The 19261-nt window shown below is 53.4% G+C and overlaps 1 protein-coding gene and 1 non-coding gene across 2 annotated transcripts in view; both read left to right on the top strand.

Moving 5' to 3' along the window:
• The first annotated feature begins 1341 nt into the window (after nt 1–1341).
• Nucleotides 1342–1426, top strand: TRNAQ-UUG. Its single transcript has one exon. It is a non-coding gene; the product is annotated as a tRNA-Gln (tRNA).
• Nucleotides 1427–13826: 12400 nt separating this feature from the next.
• The window catches only part of NDRG1 (N-myc downstream regulated 1), a 56230-nt gene continuing 50795 nt past the window's right edge, over nt 13827–19261 (top strand). Inside the window, exon 1 of the mRNA XM_039240191.1 lies at nt 13827–13950. The gene's annotated coding sequence lies outside the window, so the exon portion shown is untranslated. The remainder of the gene's footprint in view (nt 13951–19261) is intronic.

The raw sequence follows: 19261 nt of genomic DNA, 5'->3' as shown, positions 1-19261 counted from the left end.
GTCACAATCTCCCAGTTTGTGAGGTCGAGCCCCGCGCCGCACTGGCTGCCATCAGCCCAGAGTCTGCTTGGGATCCTCCGTCCCCCCTCTCTCCACCCCTCTCGCGCTTGCGCTCTCTCAAAACTAAAAGCAAACATTAAAGAAAATTCTCTGGGTCCGTTTTCCTCATTTATAAAAGAGGAATTACAAAAGTATCTCCCACATAAGAATGTTCAGAGGCTTCAAATATAGAAAAAAGCACTTAGAACACGACCTGCACAGAATTAGCGCACAGGAAGTGTGAGCTATAATCACGATGATTACTACCTGTCCACCTGCCCGACCAGAGGTCATGGGCAGAGTTTCCTCATTCGCTCCTGGACCTTCAGCATTCAGTAAACAGCGGGACCCTTTGCGCCTAGTACGAAATATTGTTAGGCAAGTGGGTGAATGAATGAATGAATCCTGGATCCATCAAGCAATGCCGTTTAGAAGCATTGCTTCTTGGAAGAAGGTTACAGTGGCATAGAGTCATGTGGGCAGTTGATACCTCTAACATTTAGCGAAAAACGCTCAAAGACAAAGTGCGTGCCCAAGTGTGAAAATACAGGCTTCCATTCTCTGTGGGCAGGAGGGGCAGTGGCAGGCACCGTCGCCCCCGCCCAGCAGGGGCCGGCACCTGGACCCTGGCCAGAGGCTTACCTGCACAACTTGGGAGGCTGACGCAGGGTGCGTGGGGGACGCAGCGGACGAGGAAGACGTGACCGAGCACGCAGGCAAGCACGGGCAGGGTGGAGGCGTCAGAGGAACAGTGAGGTGCGGCTCTGGCCGGCCTGGGAGATAGCTGCACCCGGGCTGTGCACACAGAAGGGCTTGTCTACCCCAGATTCCCCACGCCTTTCTCCTCCTCTTTTGTCTATGGAGTGACAGCCTCCCCTCCCCTGGCCCTCCCCTCCCCTCCCCTCCCCCTCTTCTGGTCAATGATCTCTCGGCTCTGCTAGCTGTAACTGACCCCTAGCCTGTTCTGTGGACCTAAGAAAGCAATGGAGACATCTGGGATCACTGCAGAGAGGTCTCTGGCTCTCAAACACATAGGATTCTGCCCAGAGTTGGAGGTGGTAATCAGCAAAGATTTCCTGGAAACAATGAGGTTTAAAACCCGTCACGTGGGAGATCAAAGTCAGCCACCTCAAGCCGGTCTGCCTGCTGGCAACATATCCATCCATCCATCTTGTCAACATGTATTAGGCACCGACTGTGTGCCGGCTGGGGATGTACCGGTGACCAGGTTTTTCTCAAAGAGCTGGATAGCACCCAAAGAGAAGAGATAAAATGGCAATAGAAAATGAGGCTTCTCGGGGCGCCTGGGTGGCTCAGTTGGTTGAGCGTCTGACTTTGGCTCAGGTCATGATCTCCCGGTTCGTGGGTTCGAGCCCCACGTCGGGCTCCGTGCTGACAGCTCAGAGCCTGGAGCCTGCTTCAGATTCTGTGTCTCCCTCTCTCTCTGCTCTTCCCCTGCTCTCTCTCTCTCTCAAAAATAAATAAACACTAGAAAAAGAAAATGAGGCTTCTCTTTTTTTTTTAATTTACTTTTATTACTAAGTAATCTCTATGCCCAAGGTGGGGCTCGAACTTATGACCCCAAGACGAAGAGTTGCTAGTTCTACTGACTGAGACACACAAAAAAAATGAGGCTTCGGCATGATATTCTACGTCCTTCCTCAGGGGGCCACAGTGGTAGAAACTTCACCTCAAAAGAGCCTTCTGGAAGACCTCAAAGAACAAAGTGGCCACGAAATCCCCATGAACTGGAATATTGGAAATCATTAGAGCTGTCCCTGAAAACTGTCAGAGTGGACAAAGTTTGTCCCCATGCTCCCTGCGGAACCATCCTGGGCTCAGGGGCCCTGCCCACTAGAACTTTCTGCTGCGGTGGAACTGTGCTGGCTAGGACAGTGGCCACGGGGCACACGGGGCTATCAAATACTTGCAATATGGTAAATTTTAAATTTCATTTCATTGGAATTAATTTACCGAGAGCCGCTGCGGCTACTGCCTATGGCGTGAGTGCAGGTCCAGGCTCCAGGAAGCTGCCCCCCCACCCCGACCTGCTTCCACTCTATTTCCTGACACATTTGACCACAGAGCATGCTCTCTCCAGGACCGCTTTGTGCAGCGGTGCTCCGTCTCACGCAGGGATGTGGGGGGGGGGGGAGGCCCTTTGCAGGTGTTGGGACCTCTGGCCACAGGCTCAGGTACCCAAAAAATACCCGTGTCTTTATTTTCTTTACATCAGATTAAACCAGACCTACAGCCAGCCCTGTGGGAAATTCCGTGTCAGTCAAGAGTGGGGTCCCCAGCTCCCCCACACCAAGGGCCATGCAGAGTTTGCAGGGTTGTGTTAGGGAGCGGTCAGGTGTGGGGGAGCCCAGGTTTTCTCCCAGGCAAGGGTGCTGCCTGGGTACCAGGACCCTCACCAGGTGGGTGAGGATACCGCAGCCCTTCTTCTTCCTCAGGGCACAGGGTCAAGGGTCCTAGACCCTGCCTCCACCCCCGGCACGGGGGTCTTCCTTTTCCACCTTCCAGCTCCTCCCTTCCCTTCCCGTATTCTTGGGACAAAACCTTTCCTGGTTCAGCCATTCCCGAAACAAACGCCAGCAAGGTCCGTGTCTTGCTTTGAGCCCAGTCAGCTTACGGCGGGATTGAGAGGGCTCAAAGGGGCCAAGGGTCTTCCCTAGAGCCCTGCCGAAAAAATAAAGAGAAGAATCCCACTAGTTAATATTGCCATAAATCATACCTCTTCATACAACTATCACACCCCACAGTGGAGTAAAGGGTGAGAGGCCAGGAAAAGATATGCGCGTCCAAGGGAACAGCAGGTGAAAAGGGATAGAGGCAGCTAAGCCCTCCAGCAGCCAGCACACCTTGCTGCAGCCTCAGTGTGACTAGTGGGTCACTGCGTGTCTGCTGGGTGACCATCTGCCAGCCCCCCAAGACTCGGATGCCACGCCCATCTCAAGGTGAGCTTCTAAGGAAGAGGTTAGCCAGTCTAGCCAAGGTCTCCCAGGATCTAAAGCCAGGTCTCCTGGACTAGAAGCTTCAGTTCCTGCAGACAGCCTGGAGAAAGATGATGTCAATGAGAAGCAAGGAGGGAAGTGAGACAGCAGTTTGCCTTGGGCGTGGGGTGCCCCAGTGGCGAGAAGCCAAGCTCTCGGCCAGGGCATCGGTGAGTCAAGGTAAGCAGCCTAGAACCTGAATCACGCAGGTGACTCCAGAAACCAAGAGACCAAGCTGGTCTGGCACCCAAGATGCTAGCCTGTTGCTGAACACGCACACTTTCCTGAGCTTCTATTAATAATCAGCCACAGGAAGCCTCCCGTGGTCACTCACCTAATGATTAAACCCATTATCACCACTTCAGAGAGCAGCCTCTCTGGCCCTGGTGGCGGGGGAGGGGTTCCCCTGGAAGGAGGTGAGCTCATCAGGGAGCCCTTCTCCCTTTTAGCAGAGGAGATTTGCTAGCAGCGAGGTTGGATTCAGAGCCACAGGACGGACGCTGAGCCAGGTGCTTTCTCTCTGGGTGTCTGTGGCCACTGCTGGGGCGTTGGCTCCAAACATCTCCCCGCCGACATCCCATAAAAATGTTCGCAGAGCCCCTTGGCTTTGGAAGGTCCCTGGTGGTTGAGGAGAAGAATGTGGGCTTGGGGGCCAGCCAGACATGGTGGCGAAGAGCATACTCGGGAGCTAGACAGCCCAGATTCGGTTTCTAGCCCTACCCCTTACTCGCTGGGTGTCTTGGGCAAGTTACTTCATATGTTTCCTGCCTTGGCATTTTCCATTTATAAAGTAGGGATGGTAAAAATAGCACCCTACGTCTTGGAGATGGGGTGGAGGTTGATGTTATTACACGCAAATGGTTCCCAACAGCCCCCTGTACCTTTGTGCTAAGTAGGTATGAGCTATGCTTATGAGAACTATTATAAGAGGCCTTGTCCATCCATGCAAGGGGATACATATTGTATGTTATTGGGAACAGCCTCCTTGCCTGGTGGATGCTGGGGATGGCAGTGGGAGTTTCCATGGGGTCGTGTCCCCTATCTCGGCCCAGGTGGGTGCTAAATATTCTTGGACGTTCACTTTATAACGATCTCACTAGAGTGCACACTTAACATCTGATGCATTTTCTGTTTCATACAGGCTGTATTTTATGATAAGAAAGTAAAAAACAAATGTGTGGGCAGATTTTTTTTTTTCAGATGCAAAGACGATCATCATATCTGGTTGTGTGAGAAAGGCAGGTTTTAACAAAGTCAATAGTTATTTTTACAGGCTGTCATCAAAGTACCTACTTACAATTAAATGCTATCATAAATTTTTAATATATATTTACCCATACCTGCGAACCTACATACCCGTAGAGAAATTTCTGGAGTAAGAGGCACCAAAATAGTACTAGAGATTATTACTGAGTGTTGGGTTATTTTCATTTTCTTGGTGATTCCTGTTGTTTGTTGTATGTATTTAGTACCTATCTGACTGCTTTTTTGAGAGAGAGAGAACATGAGTGAAGAAGAGGGGCAGAGGAGAAAAGAGAGAATCTTCAGCAGGCTTCATGCTCAGCGCAGAGCCTGACACGGGGCTCGATCCCACTACCCTGGGATCTTGACCTGAGATGAAATCAAGAGTCAATGCTCAGCTAACTGAGCGACCCAGGCATACCATGCTTATCTGAATTTTCTTTTTTTTAAGTTTAAAAAAAATTTTAATGCTTTTTAATTTTTTTAATTTCTGAGAGAAAGAGACAGCGTGAGCAGGGGAGGGTTAGAGAGAGAGGGAGGTACAGAATCTGAAACAGGCTCCAGGCTCTGAGCTGGCTGTCAGCACAGAGCCCGACACAGAGTTTGAACCCACGAACCGTGAGATCATGACTGAAGCTGAAGTCGGACGCTTAACTGACTGAGCCACGCAGGCGCCCCGTGCTTATCTGAATTTTCTAATAGCTCCACATGGAACAGTTATTTTTGAATTTTTTGTTGTTGTGATGGTAGCAACCATTTCGGTAGCATTTCCTAGTTTACGATATGCTCAGGATTAAAGTGTGGTCTACTGAATGCCCCTCGGCCCCAGGTGTGGCTCTGGGGGCTCTGTCTCCAGCTTCACCTGGCTGGCGGGACAGTCACCTTTTGTCTTCTCCTGACCCTCCTTGACTCTGCTTCCTCCTCCTCAGGGACAGTCTGCTCATGTTGCTAGCTCTCTGTCCAGCAATGATGTAGTCTGGCAGCCACTGGGACTACCACCTTCCCAGGCCTGGGCCAGGACGGATTGCTTTGGGCCATCAGTCAGATCTGGGTCTCAGCTTCCTCATCTGTGAAATGGGTACCCACATTGCCCACAGGACAGGCTCGGGGAGGGGGGAATTCTCTCTGAAAGGTCCCATGCTCTCCAACCTTATAAGAAAGAGTATTAAGAACAAACCTGTCCACTCTGAGTGAACTCTGCCCCTCCCCAGATTGTGTAAGGGCATATTGGCTTCCCCTCCGCATTCCTCCCTTCTTTGCTTAGGAATAGGGCACCTCGGCCTTGGTCTTCTTGAACCTTGAAAACAATCCTAACTTCTCTTGCTTCAGCCCGCCCTTCCCCTGTCCATACGCGGATCGATCATCTGATCCCTCGTGGTTTGTAGGGTGAAGGCTTCCCCTGTGCTCCCAGGAGTGGGTGTAGATTGCAGAGACTCCTCTTGAATTTGATCCCGGAGGAGGTCAAAGGCACATATTGTAGAACGCCTCGGTGGGATGACAATTTCAGTTTCCGTCCGGAAAGAAGGAGCACAAACGGGCCCGCGGAATCAGGGTCGACGCCGAGGTGAGCGTAGGAGGCCCCTGGGGGGGGCGGGGGGGGGAGCTGAGAGTCATTTCAGTGGAGCTTCGGAAAGCCCTGCAAGGGGAAAGAAAAGAAAAAGGCAGTAGAGTTGCCTTCCTGATGATAATAACATCAGGCAGGATAATGTATTGACCAGGATGGAATTCACCATCGGTCCGGCAGAGGGGAGTTGACCGAGCGTTAGTTTCACACGAGAAAGGCAGAGTCACGTGACGCCCCTTCTGGAATCGGGTCAGCAAGGAAATCTCATGGTTACTACGAAATCTTTTTGCCTTTTCTTGATTCAGTCCCCAGGTGATGGCAGAAGGGGACCAGCCGTTGGGAGCCAGCGGGGACGGAGACTTAGGCTCAGGCTTAGCTTCTCAAAGAGGAGCGTCTGCTCAGAGCATCAGTGAGCAACTCTAAGGATAAGGGAAATGGAGCCTTGGGGCAGGCGTTGAGGTGGGGGGGGGGGGAAGGAAGCAGAGTAATGTTTTGAAAGTGTGAAGGAGGAGTGTAAAAAACCTGGACGTCTGCACATAAGGTTCAAGTCCCGTTCCTCGCTCCTTTCTTACATTCAGTCAGCAAACATGGCTCAAGTCAAGTCCTGCCGACCCTGTGCAAGTCTGCGTGTTCCCAAGCTAGAGGAGCTGTTGTCCCTGCGGGTGTGCAAGCAGGGTCACAGGGGCGTGAAGGTACCCGGATCGAGCAAGCAAGCAGGTTTGACCAGAAGGGGCAGTTGTTGCTATCAGTGGCAGTGAAGGTAGATGGTCAGGTCAGGAAGGTGGGTGGAGAGCTAAGGGCCAGCAGTTTTCAGAGGAGCGACTGCCAAGCATGCATTCAGGCTCCTCAAAGCTCCCGTGGCCTCTCAGAGAAAATGAGGAAAATTTCCCAGGGCTCTGTCCTCCTTAGAGATAAGGAATTCTCTCGCTAACTGACCTACATCTACCTGATAACCTTCTGATGGAATCTAGGAAGGACCTGCCTTCCAACAAAGCCAACTTGGAGGAAAACTTATCTGCGAGATACTGAGAGCTGGAGACGCAGGGGCCTGGTGGCAGCAGGCTCTGGTTCAAGCCGTGCCTGAAGCCAGCCTCCTGCGGGCTTCACTGCTACGTGAGCCCAGAGATATGCCCTTCCTTTTGTTGCTTAAGCCATTTGAAACCATTTATGCCACATACACACTAAAGAATTCTAACTCACAGAGGCGCCTGGGCGGCTCAGTCAGTTAAGCGTCCGACTCTTGATCTCTGATCAGATTATGATCTCGTGGGTTCCTGAATTCGAGCCCCACATCGGGCTCTGAACTGACAGTGCAGAGCCTGCTTAGGATTCTCTCTCTCTCTCCCTGTCTCTCTGCTCCTCCCCTGTTTGGTCTCTCTCTCTCAAAAATACATAAAACTTTTAAAAAAGACTTAAAAAAAAGAATTCTAACTAACAAAAAGAAAGGGAAACATGCAATCTCTGGGGATCAGAAAGTGACAAGGTCATGGTCACCCATGCCTCATCAAAGGGCTGCCTGCTTCACATATCCTTTTTTCAGAAAGGCTTTTCCAGACCTTTCAGAGTAGGTTAGACTCTTGGTCACGGAGTCTTCTGAGACTCTCTATTAAAAAAAAAATTTTTTTTTTAATGTTTATTTATTTTTTAGAGAGAGAGAGAGAGAGAGAGAGAGTGTAGGAGCAAGCCGGGGAGGGGCAGAGAGCAAGGGAGACAGGGAATCTGAAGCAGGCTCCAGGCTCCGAGCTGCCAGCACAGAACCCATATGGGGCTAGAACTCTTGAATGGGGAGATCATGACCTGAGGCGAAGTCACTTAACTGCCTGAGCCCCCCAGGCGCCCCTGTGGCTTTCTATTCTTAAGGACACTTACAAGGCCAAGGGCAAGCCATCCTCCTATTCATTCCTTTGTTCCTGCTCTCACTGGGCCTGAATGGCTTGTGAGTGCTTGACAACTATGTATTGAATTTGGAAAATGAACTGGTTGGAGAAGCGTGAGAGAGGCCACCTGGAGGAACCTAACTGTGGCTGTGGCCTTGGAGGACAGCCCTCCAGTCCGGAGGGGCTGTGGGGGCTCAGCAGTGATAGGTCAGCACAAAATACTCGTGGCAAGGTCTTTCTTTTCCTTTTCTTCTTCTTCTTTTTTTTTTTTTTTTAATGCTTATTTTTGAGAGAGACAGAGCACAAGTGGTGGAGTGGCAGAGAGAGAGAGACAGAGAGACAGAGAGAATCCTGAGCGGGCTCCTCACTGTCGGCACAGCGCCCGATGTGGGGTTTGAACCCACAAACCACGATATCATGACCTGCGCCGAACCTGGACACTCAACCCACTGAGCCACCCAGGCGCCTGGCAGTTTATTTCTTCCCCGTGTCACATACCTCCTTGGGGCCAGCTGGGGGCTCTGCTCCATGCTTCTTCATGCCAAGCCCCAGGGGAAGGCGCCTACACTGTCTGGGGTATCGCTTGGGGCCGAGGCAGGAGCACACGGTGACTCCCCCACTGGCTATTAACCTTCCCATCTAAAGTGACACAGGTCACTTCTGTTCCCCCTCCATTGACAGTGAGAGGCACACCGTGTGCCCAACTTCAGGGAAAGGCGGGGCAGGGGGTAGGAGAGGTGAAATGGGGAAGGGGGGCGGTGGAGAGCAACCATAGCGCCCCCCCCCCCCGTGAATGGAATCTGCATAGGGGAGGGTGTCGGGGGTTTTCTGGAAGGTGAAACATTGTGGGCCGAGGTGCAGAGGTGAGGATATGAGGGGAAGTGGTGAGTAACCTAGTGCCTGGGGGAGGGAAAGGAAAGTCCGGGCGTGTGTAGGGGCACCTTACGGCCACTCCGGGAGGGGGTGGGTGGCGACACGGCCCTCAGCAGGAGCGGTGGAAGGTTTAATTAGGCAGGACCTGTGATTAGGTTGCCCAAGAGGAAGCCAAGCAGCGGCCAAAGTGAATGGGAGCGGGCCGATGACATCAGGGCAGCGGGTGGTAAGGGGGTCGGGAGCCCCGGGAGCCCCTCCGAGGGCAGCGTCCTCAGGCCTGCCCGGAGCAGGCCAGTAAGTGGGTCCTTCTGCAAATACGCTGCAAGTATAAATACACACTGACCGTGTCCTGGCTTGAATCCCGTCCCCCCGACATTCATTTCCACTGAGGACCTCAGAATGTGACCTTATTGAGAAATGAGGTCTTCGCAGATGTGATTAGTTAGGGTAAGATGAGGTCATATCACATTAGGGTGGGCCCTTAAGTCAGTCTCACTGGTGCCCTTATAAGAAGAGAGGAGCTAGAGACAGAGACACCCAGAGAAGGCCATGTCATGACAGAGGCAGGGATAGGAGGGACGTGGCCGCGAGCCAAGAGCCATCAAGGAGCGCCAGCAGCACCAGGAGCTTGGAACACCACGAGCAAGGAGGCATCATGGCCCTCCCGACACCCTGTTTTTGCACTTCATTCAGGCCTCTAGAGCTATGAGATAATACATTTCGGGGGCGCCTGCGTGGCTCAGTCAGTTAAGCGTCCGACTTTGGCTCGGGTCATGATCTCACGGTTCGTGGGTTCGAGCCCTGTGTCGGGCTCTGTGCTGACAACTCAGAGCCTGGATCCTGTTTCCGATTCTATGTCTCCCTCTCTCTCTGACCCTCCTCTGCTCATGATGTCTCTCTCTCTCTCTCTCTCTCAAAAATAAATAAAACATTAAAAAAAAAAAAACATTTTGGCTGGGTTAAGCCACCCAGTTTGTGGTAATTCATTACAGCAGCTCTGACAAACTCTTACAAACCAGAAGTGAAGATGGGGCGCCTGGGTGGCTCAGTCGGTTAAGCGTCTGACTTTGGCTCAGATCATGATCTGGCAGTTTGTGAGTTTGAGCCCCCCATCGGGCTCTGTGCTGACAGCTCAGAGCCTGGAGCCTGCTTCGAATCCTATGTCTCCGTCTCTCTCTGCTCCTCCCCAGCTTGCACTCTCTCTCTCTCTCTCAAACATAAATAAACACTAAAAAAAAATAAAAATAAAAATAAACAAAATTAAAAACAAAAACAAACCAGGAGTGAAGAGAAACTGATTTTCCATGGGCTCAACCTTGTATACCTCTTTGTTTATGCTCAAAGCAAAGGATCATTTTGTGCCCCGAGCAGAGGTTAACATCTAGCCTCGCTGGAAAATTCTCTCCTTTGCCGTTTTTCCCATTGCCCACAGTGAGATGCTACGAGGCAGAGCGGCTCCAGAGCGCTGGGAGAATTTCCAGAGGTCCACGCGTGGGCTCAGAAAGCAAGTAGACAGATCCCTTCCCCTCCTGACAAGCCCAAGCCTGGCTGCACAAAATAGAATTCAGAGAGAAGGACTTGCGTCCACTCGCTTATTTGCTCAATATTTACTGGATTTCTGTATGAATCAGGCACCATGCAAGATGCCAGCAACGATGGTGGCGATGATGAAGTCTGCTAATAGTTCATCAAGAGCTTTTTACGTGCCAGGCACCGTTCAGGCACTTTACATGTATTAACTCATATATTAACTCATTATTTCACTTCATATATTAACTCATATATTAACTCATATATTTCTCACAGTGACCCTAGGAGTTAACTCTATTATACTCTATTATAATGTGGTTTGTGTTTTCTGTGTTTTTGTTTGTTTGTTTTGTTTTTTGTTACTTTATCATATTTTATGTTTTTAGAGAAAGAGTGAGAGTGAGCAGAGGAGGGGCGGGGGGGGGGGGCGGGAGAGTATTAAGCAGGCTCCACGCTCAGCGCCCAGCCTGACTTGGTCAGGCTTGATTGCAGGATTCTGAGATCATGACCTGAGCCGAAATCAAGAGTCAGATGCTTAACTGATTGAGCCACCCAGGCGCCTCTGTTTGTTGATTTTTGTTTTGTCTTGTTTTTTTCTTTCCTTTGATGAGGAGGCTGAGGCAGGAAATCAAAGCACTTGCCCAGGGGTGTAGAGCTTGTGAGGCAAGGAGGGTGGGGAAAGCTATCCTTTTGTTCCCCAACAACATTTGCAGAATTATTCAGCCAGGAACTTGATAAATAAATGCTTAAAAATAAAGGGAAGGGGACAGAAGGATGTGGGGGGGTGTGTGTTGACACCTAGTTAGAGTAGTTCGGTGGAGGAAGCGGGAAGAAAGAAAGGATGGGTCACAAAGTGCAGGGAATGTGTCCTCCTTGATTAGAACGTTCCGGAAGAGAGGGAGATGGGGATTCTGGAGAATAGAGAGGGGGGTCCGGGACTGGAGCTGGGGAGGCTGGCTTTTCAGGGACATTTCCTCATCTTAACAGGAAGGAAATACGGTGCCCTGGAGTCAGGCTTATAAATTGTGGTGAGAAGTTCTGATGGCATCTCTCATACATGCAGGTGGAGGAGACGGAGGTGCAGGGATGTGGGGTAACTAACGGCACAGGTGTCACAGCCCCTACGTATGGGAAGCAGGTATCATTCTCCTGAACTCCAGCTTTCTCGGGTCTCTCTCAACCCTGAGTACCAACACATGTCAAGAAAGAGGGTGGGGGAAAAAAGAGGGTGGGGAATCGATGAGCCCGAAAGTCCTTCTGGTCCAGATATTCTGTGATAAATTTAAGGTGTTGCTAAATAGAAATTTCCAGAGGACATTCATCCAGAAGCCCTAATCTCATCCTGTGATGGATTTACAGCCCACACACATTTACAAGGCAAATCTAATTCTATTGCTGACCAGCGAGAAAAAGAAATAATTTAAACAGCTCAACTCACTTGCACCCACATTTGGCTCCAAGGGTTTCTGCTGCCTCAGCTGGTCCGGGCTGGGGGGTGCAGGGGTGCGGGCAGCTCTGGATCCTCAGGCGTGCTCTGTAGGGTGGGCATCTTTAATCCCGCGTGCATCTGGGCTGGAGCCAAAGTCGGGCTTTCCTATCTTGTGGCCACCTTGGGGGAGCTGGCTGTGTCAGCTCTGTGGGAAAGGGAGTGTGGGGTCCAGGGGCACCTTCTCCAAGCACATTTGGACTCTGCAATTACCTCCTTGTGACCTCGCTTTCGAATGCCTCAGCTCTCCAACCTCCGACTCCACTGTTCCACTTCTTCTCCTCTCTGTCTCTGGCACCTTCCCTCCCCTGTCCCTGAATTCGTTCTCTGCTCATTGCCTTCTGGAAAGCTGGGGTTTCCTGTACACAACTCTGGGGCTTCTGGCTGCAGGTCTGGGTGGCTCTGTGGGCTCTGTCCCCAAAGACTTCCTCAAAGGCACAGGAAATGTCTTCTTTTGGCGAAATGCCCTCCTTCAGCCCACACACTAGCGTTTTAATGTGTTAGTGAAGGAGTAGGCAGCCTCCTCCATAGTTTTGAACTTGACTCTGTATCTTTGGCAGGTAACAAACTATAGATGCTCGATAAATGTTTGTTGAAAGCCAAAACGGAGGGGGTAAGGCAAAACAGATGTGCATGAGTGGCGTAAAAGACTGCTGGATCTGGGAAGGTCTTCAACGAGCAGGGGGGATTTGGAGGAAGCAAATTTTTGGTCACTACGGTATCGCCAGTGTCTAAGCCAGTGCCTGGACATAGTAGGTGCTTGATCCAGGTACCGATTGAATGGGCTCAGTGTAGCCTTCTTGTTGTATGGATGGGGAAACAGAGCCTCGGTCCCCTCAGCCATGCCTCTGAGGGTGAGAACTTTGCCTTTTCGGTCCTTTTCCCACTGACTAAGCACAGAACCTGGCTCATTGCAGTGGCAATATTTGTGGGATAACAGGATAAGTAAATGTCAGGGTGCGTGGAGGCAAACGGGATGTGCAGGGAGCCAGGTCCCTTGGCTGAAGCAAAGCACGGGCAGGTGGAGGGAATGGGTTTATCAGCAGCCAGAAGACAAAAGGCGGTGGGGAGGTGACCGTAGCCTGCAAATACAAGTGCTGACAGGGGCTTGGGGACAGTGACAGGGTCTTCCTTTACTTATAAAATGATGCTCTTCCCGCCCAGTGGTTCTCACCTGGCTGTACCTTAGAACTACCTCGAGGAGCTCCCTAATGTTCTGCTTAATCTGGTTGAGGATGGGGCCCTGGCACGCACCTTTCAAAAAAACAAAAAACAAAAAAACCCAAGTCCCTCCGCGGACTCTAATATGCAGTGTGGGTTGAGAACACAGAGACCGTCTTTAAACAGAAACGAGGTACCAGAGAAGGACAGCTAAGCGTGGAAAGGGTGCTCGGGGTCAAGTACTGGGAGGCAGAAGAGGAAGGGGTAAGGACCCTCCCAGCCATGGCTCCCAGGGGAGGGGAGAAGGCCAAGGGCAGTGAAACTACTAAGGCCGGTGGGCTTAGGACTGGGGAGGGGCAGAGGTAGGGGCTGCGCCCAGAAGGTCGGATGGAGTGAACCTGATGGATGAGATTCAGTGGGAGCGAGGGTCTCAGCCAAGCAACACGAGGGACCCTTCCCCAGCGGGGAGCTGGTCTCCGGGAAGCCAAGGGGGCAGCCTCGGGAAGGCAGTTAACTGGGGCTCGGAGCTGAGATCTTGAGACTCGGAGGAAGTGGGAAGTAGCCCACAAGGGATGTCAGGGCGTGGCGCAACGGGGCTCAGCAGAAGAAACTCGGAGACACAGATGGGGCCGTTTGGTCACACGGAGACACACCGGAAATCCACACGCACACGCACGAGTGTGCACGTGCCCGCGCGCGAGCACACAAACGCCTCCCCCCGGGGCACACGCTCCAGCTGCACACGCGGAGGGCCTGGCTTTCCGGGCGAGAGAGGCGCCGGCCGAGCCGAACCGCAGCCCGTGCTCGGAGGCCCCTCCCCGCCGCGCCCCTACAAAGGCTTGCGCAACAGGCAGCGGTTCGGGCGGGCGCCCGGCGCGCTCTGCCCCGGCCCAGCCCGGCCCGGCTCACTGGCGGGAGCGGGAGGAGCGCCGCGGGAGGAGGGAGCGGAGAGGGGTGTGTCCCCGCGGTGTGCGGGCTCCGGAGGGGCGGGGCGGGGCGAGCGTGGGGCGGGGCCGCGGCGCCTATAAAATCGCTCTCCGCTCGGGCATAAACAAACCTCGCCTGGCTCGCAGCTCCGAGTCTCGGGCGCACGCCCATCGTCACCGCTGTCCTCCGCGCCCCCTTGGCCGCCGCGCCTCCAGCCGAGCTCCGGCGCCTCTTGCCTTTCTCCTTGTAGCGTGGGTAAGCCCGGCACCCTCTTCCTGCGGGGCAGGGAGGCGTCGATCGCCCATGGGTGCTGCTGCAGCTTCTAGACCGCCCTTTGTGGCCCCGGAGCGGCCAAGTGCGTGGCGACCCTGCGGCGCGGGCGCAAGAAGGGGCTTTGGGGCGCGGCCGCCGCTCCAGTGGGGGGGGGGGTTCGATTAGCGAAGAGGAGGAAGAAAAGACAGGTTCCCGCTCTCCTTTCCCCAGCTGGGAGAGTGGGATCCTGAGGCTCGGGGACGGGTGGAGAGCTGGCCGGGAAGCACCTTGATCGCTTCCCAAAGGCACCCCGGAGTCACAGCGGGCGCCGCGGGCCCTGGGGCGCGCTGGAAGTGGGAGCCGGAGGAGGCCCGGGAGAGTGCGCGTGTGTGCACGCGCGCGCGTGTGTGTGTTGGGGTGGGGTGTGTCCTCGGAGTGGGGTGTCTGGGGAAGGAGGGTTTGAGCGCGCGTGTGTGGAAAGGAGGTTGGTAGGGAGAGCTGCGAGCTGAGGCTGGAAAAAGGGGCGTGGGTGTGTCTGGTTTCCAGACTGAGCCCTGAACCGATTTGCATCTGAGGGGCGGGGGCCGATTCCGCCTGGAAGCCAGGGTGGGGTGTGTGTGCGGCGGTGGGGCGGGGGGGGGGGGTCCGGGTGTATCGCGGCGCGTGCCTACGCGGGGGAGCCCGTGTCCGCCAGCGCCGCTGGGTAGGGTGCGCACCGCGAGGTGGCCCGGGGTTGGCGCTGTGGCGGCGCGGAAGAGGCGGCCTGCTCCACAGGGGTCGTGTGGGCAAGTGGCGCCCGGCGCTGGCCAGGGCTGCGAGTGGCGTCATTTTCGCCTCCGCCCACCTCCCCCGCTCGCCTGGTCTCCCAGCCTCCGGGACCCGCCTCTCTGGCCCTCCGCGGGGAAGAACAGCTGGAATTGCTCCGATGTTCCTAGGAGATCCGCGGTCCCTGATTCAGCCGAGGAAGGGGGGAGGGGGGACGGGGACATGAGGCGTGTGTCGGGCCTGGTGCAACCGCTCCGTCACCGCCTCTGTCACTTTGGTGACTGAAGCTGGGATTTAGTGGATCTTTTCCTTACCCTCCGCCCCCCCCCGGGACTCTCCCGTCTGTCGCCTCTGCAGTCAGATGTCCCTGTGGGTCAGCGGCAGCACCCATCTGTGGCTGGGAAGGGGGAGGTGCCTGGCAGCCAGGGGGGGGGAGGGCCCAGGCTCAGCTCTTCACGGAGGTCCTGGGCGCTTCCTTTAAGTTCCCAGGGAAAGATTGAAGGTTCAGAGAGTTCAGCCCGTGGCCACACTGGAGAGTTTTATTCTCTTCATCACGTCCGTCCATCATACTTAATGTTCTCCTCTAATGAACAAGGTATCTAAATACAAAACTGTGTTCTTGCTGTGGAAAGGCAATGTCAAGGCCAACCCGCCAGCCGTGCCTCCTGTACAGAAATCCTGCGTCTGTACTGACTTTCACTAATGTGAGTTGAAATTAGCAAGTACAGAGAGTGCAGACCCGGCACCTGCCTGCCAAGGGGCTCACCCATTCCCGTTCCGGGGGCAAGTGCAGGTAAAGGAGGGGGGGAGTGCTGGTGTGGCATGTGGCACAGGGGTGGGGGTCCCGGGAGGAGGGGCAAGTAGAGGTGATCAGGAAGGGGTGGGGAACTGCCAGAGAGACCTGCCCTGGTATAAGGAGTCACATCTATAAAGTCCCCTCACCTGTGACTTCTTAGTTTTGTGGGACTTTGTCCCCGACAAGAGGCTGAGAAGGAAGGCTTTGCCTGCCTCTTCCTGTAACCTGGTACCTGTCCCAGGGCCTGGCACTTGAGAGAAGTTCAAATCCAAGCATTGAATGAATGGAATGGCTCCTTTCCTCTGCCCCATTCCCCTCTAATAGTCCCAAGCAGGCAGTTGACCTTTTGGGGTGGCCGTGTTCGATTTGGCTTTTCAGAGAGACCTCGGAGCACCAGTTGGGGTCTCCTCTCCCCAGAGGGAGACCTGGAGCGACATGCACATTCAGGATTACTACCTGTTGGTTTGATAATTTAGTATGGAATTAAAAACCCACACAAGGTCCTAATCCAACTTCTTCCCACTTTACAGATGGGAAACTGAGGCCCAGAGATGGGGTATGACTTGTCAAGGCTTAGCCAGAGCTGGAGCTTGACCCTCCAGACCCCTCTGGTTGGGATTGAAGGTAGCGAAAGGGGTTCTTGGTCTTGATGTCTGCTCCTCTGCTATGAGACGGGCAAAAATAAATAGGATCCTCACGGAATTTCTGGTGCAGAAACTTTCTAGGCAGAACGTGGACGTCATTTATTTATTTTGTGTAAATCAGATGTTCTTGAGAGCTTAGCAGAATCAGAATAGGGAGCAGGGGGTGCAGCCTTGCTTAGAGGTGATGGACTGGATTCTGGCGGCGCCTCCAGGTGGGACCTTAGATCTGAACAGAGCTGGGGGCTCTCCCCCTGCCCCCTGCCCCCCCAGGCTCATGAAACTTCCTGGCCTGAGCTTGCCTGGGCATGGATGGGGAAGAAAGATCGCATTGTGTTTTTCTGGTGGCCTGAAGCTGCACTTCTTCCTTGGGACCCAGCTCTGGAGAATCCCATCCAAGGCATGACTCAAAGTCTCTGCGCCTTGGAAAAAGGAAGCCAGGGTGATGACTCAGCATCTAAGACTCCAGTGGGGAGGAGGCCTGACTCAGGCTGGGAGGGGGTAGGGGGGCAGGGCTCTCTCTCCTAGTCAGCCACTGCCGCATCCCTGCTTCCCCTCTCATCCCTGGGAGAGCTCTGCCTGAGCTGTGTTGGCTCCATTGAGTAGACCTGAGAAATGAGGCTCAGAGTTTAAGGGACATGGCCCCCTGGACAAGAGTGGGAGCGCCAAGCTTTGGGCCCAGAGAGTCAGACTCCAAGCCTTCCTTCTTTTTCATGACTGCATGTCGGGGTGACTAGAAAAAGCTGGGATGATATGTCCAGAGATGCAGACAGGAGCTCCCTGCCTCAGTTTCCCCTCTGGTAATGTGGGAGTGACAGACACCGTCTCATGGAGACATGTAAATATTAATTGAGTTAATCCACGTGAAGAGCTGGGCGTAGTGCCGAGTGTGTGGGGACACTGTGCAGGTGTTTGGTGACTATGATTCTCACAAATTACATTTCTTAAGGCATTCTCTTGGCAATCAGTGTCAGGGGCTTTTGTCCTAAGCTTACCCAGGCCAGTGAAACTGCCTGCAAGTGCTGAACTCATGGTTTGCTCTTGAAGTTCTTCCAAAAGTAACTAAGCTTCTGCAGACTGCATAAAGATGAGACCCTTGTCCGAAATGCAGATTCCCAGGCCCTGCAAGTCTGGGAGGGGCCAGGAATCTGCACCATGTCAGAGTTCCCTGCCCTGGGCTAGAGGTAGGGTATGCTGAAGGCAGCCAGTGTTGAGAAATCTGCCCCAGAATGATGGGCGAGAGGAAAAGGAAAGGAGAGGCCACGTATCCCATACTCCTGTGTCAGCAGGCCGCGGTGTTCCGTAAACGACTCTTACCTGGCTAAGGTGCCTTGTGGTTTCAATGTATCACCTCATTTGGTTGAAAGATAGGGAGACATTCTTGCCATTTCTCAGGTCAGAAAACTGAGGGTTGGGCTGGTGACTTGTGTGTCTAGAATCTAGTGAGAGGGGTCCTATTACAGGTGAGCCTCCCTGGACCTTTCCCTCCAGTGTTGACCTTTCCCACCCAGACCCTCCTGGACCTGTCTTTGAAGCCACGTACTTGGCTTCCTGGATTTATTTCGTGCTGCCCTTCCTACCTCCCTGATCTCAGCCTGGTCCCAGGCCTGCCTTTCTACTTGCTCCTTCTGTTCCCATCTGGAGACCAGAGGCGGATGGAAGGCAGTGTCTGCTGCAGAGCTGGAGTTGAGTTTCCTGATCCTCTCTTGGGCTCCTCCCACACCAGCCCAGGCTTCTTGGAGGTGGGTGTGCAGAGGGACTGGGGGACTTTGGTTGTGTGTGGAGCCCAGCTCTGCAGGGGTGTGTTGTGAGAGATGAGGCATGCTCCCCTTATAGAACGGAACAGATTACAAATTCAGGTCCACAAAGGGACCTTTCTGTGATCCAATCTTTGACTTGCCGTCTAATGTTTACTGAAGACCTGCCTACCTCCTACCTGCCCAGGCTCTGCCTTCTAGGCTTTTCCAGTCCTAACAGGGTGTTCCTCCAACTGAGCTGATAGGAGATGAGGCTCATTAGCTGTCTGGGGGCCTTGAATGGCCTGCTCAGGAGTTCATCTTGTGCTTTATTGTCGTTCTTCTCTTAAATCTATGGAAGCCTCAGTATAAGTGGGGATTTTTACACCTGTGTGCAGCTCTGCTTCAAGAGATGGGTGGGGATCAGGGCTCCATCCAGCTGCCCATCTAATCCTAGCTTTACTTCCTTGGCTTTGAGAAGATTCTGGGCACCCCCCAAATGTGGGTATGAGCGTCAATCTTAAGAGGTAGTCAATTCTGCAGACTCCCAGCTGGGAACCCTGTCTTCCTCTCCTCTCTCTTTCTAAGCATTGAACTTGCCTCCTTTCTCCAGAATGCCTTTTCTGGCTTTCCCCTCCAGGCTGGCATGCTGGGGTGTGTGCCCTCCTTGGATCATTTTGGGCTGAGTCTCTACTTACCCTCTTCCCGTAGACCTAGTAGGCACTCAATTAATGTTGGTCAGAAGAAACCCTCCATTAAGGAAATAACTTGGGTCGTCTTGTGTAGGAAAGATTGGAAGGCCATCCAGAGCGTAGAAGCTGCAAGACCATTTCGGGGAGGAATCCTGTCTGTGTGGCAATCACGGCATCTCTGGGACAAAGGGTTTTGTAGGAAGAATCTGTGTCCATGCCCTGTGCTAACGTTGGCTCCATGTGTGTACATTCAACAAATTATCTCACGGACCATCCAATGCAGCTTGTCCCGCAGATTTGAGAGGAAATCCTGGAACCCCCCTAGTGTTCTCCTTGGACTTTCCATTGTTCTGCTTGTCCCCACAGACAGTCTATCTCTGCCAAGCAAATTGATCGGGCTGCCAAAACTCCACTGAGAACCTTCAGGAAGATTCTCCGGAGCACGGGGGGCTGTTGCAGAGAGCCGGTGGGTGGCGCTGGATGGCCAAACCCCCTCCCTCTTTCTGCTCTGTGTCCTGGACCCTCTGGCTAGTTCTGTGCTCTGCTTGCACCCAGGGAGAAGGTCCCATTTCAGCTCTGGCCCCGGTACCCAGGGACTGAGGGCAGCAGAGCTTTGCCTTGTTTTGGGAGATTGCTTTTTCTGTTTTTGATATCAAATGATTCCTTGAATGCCTGCTGAGTTTC

Source organism: Hyaena hyaena, unplaced genomic scaffold (genome assembly GCF_003009895.1).
Source record: "Hyaena hyaena isolate Hyena2069 unplaced genomic scaffold, ASM300989v1 scaffold_169, whole genome shotgun sequence".
In the NCBI taxonomy this organism is placed as follows: domain Eukaryota; kingdom Metazoa; phylum Chordata; class Mammalia; order Carnivora; family Hyaenidae; genus Hyaena; species Hyaena hyaena.
The sequence above is the reverse complement of the archived record's forward strand: the minus strand, read 5'-3'. Positions and strand labels throughout refer to the sequence as shown.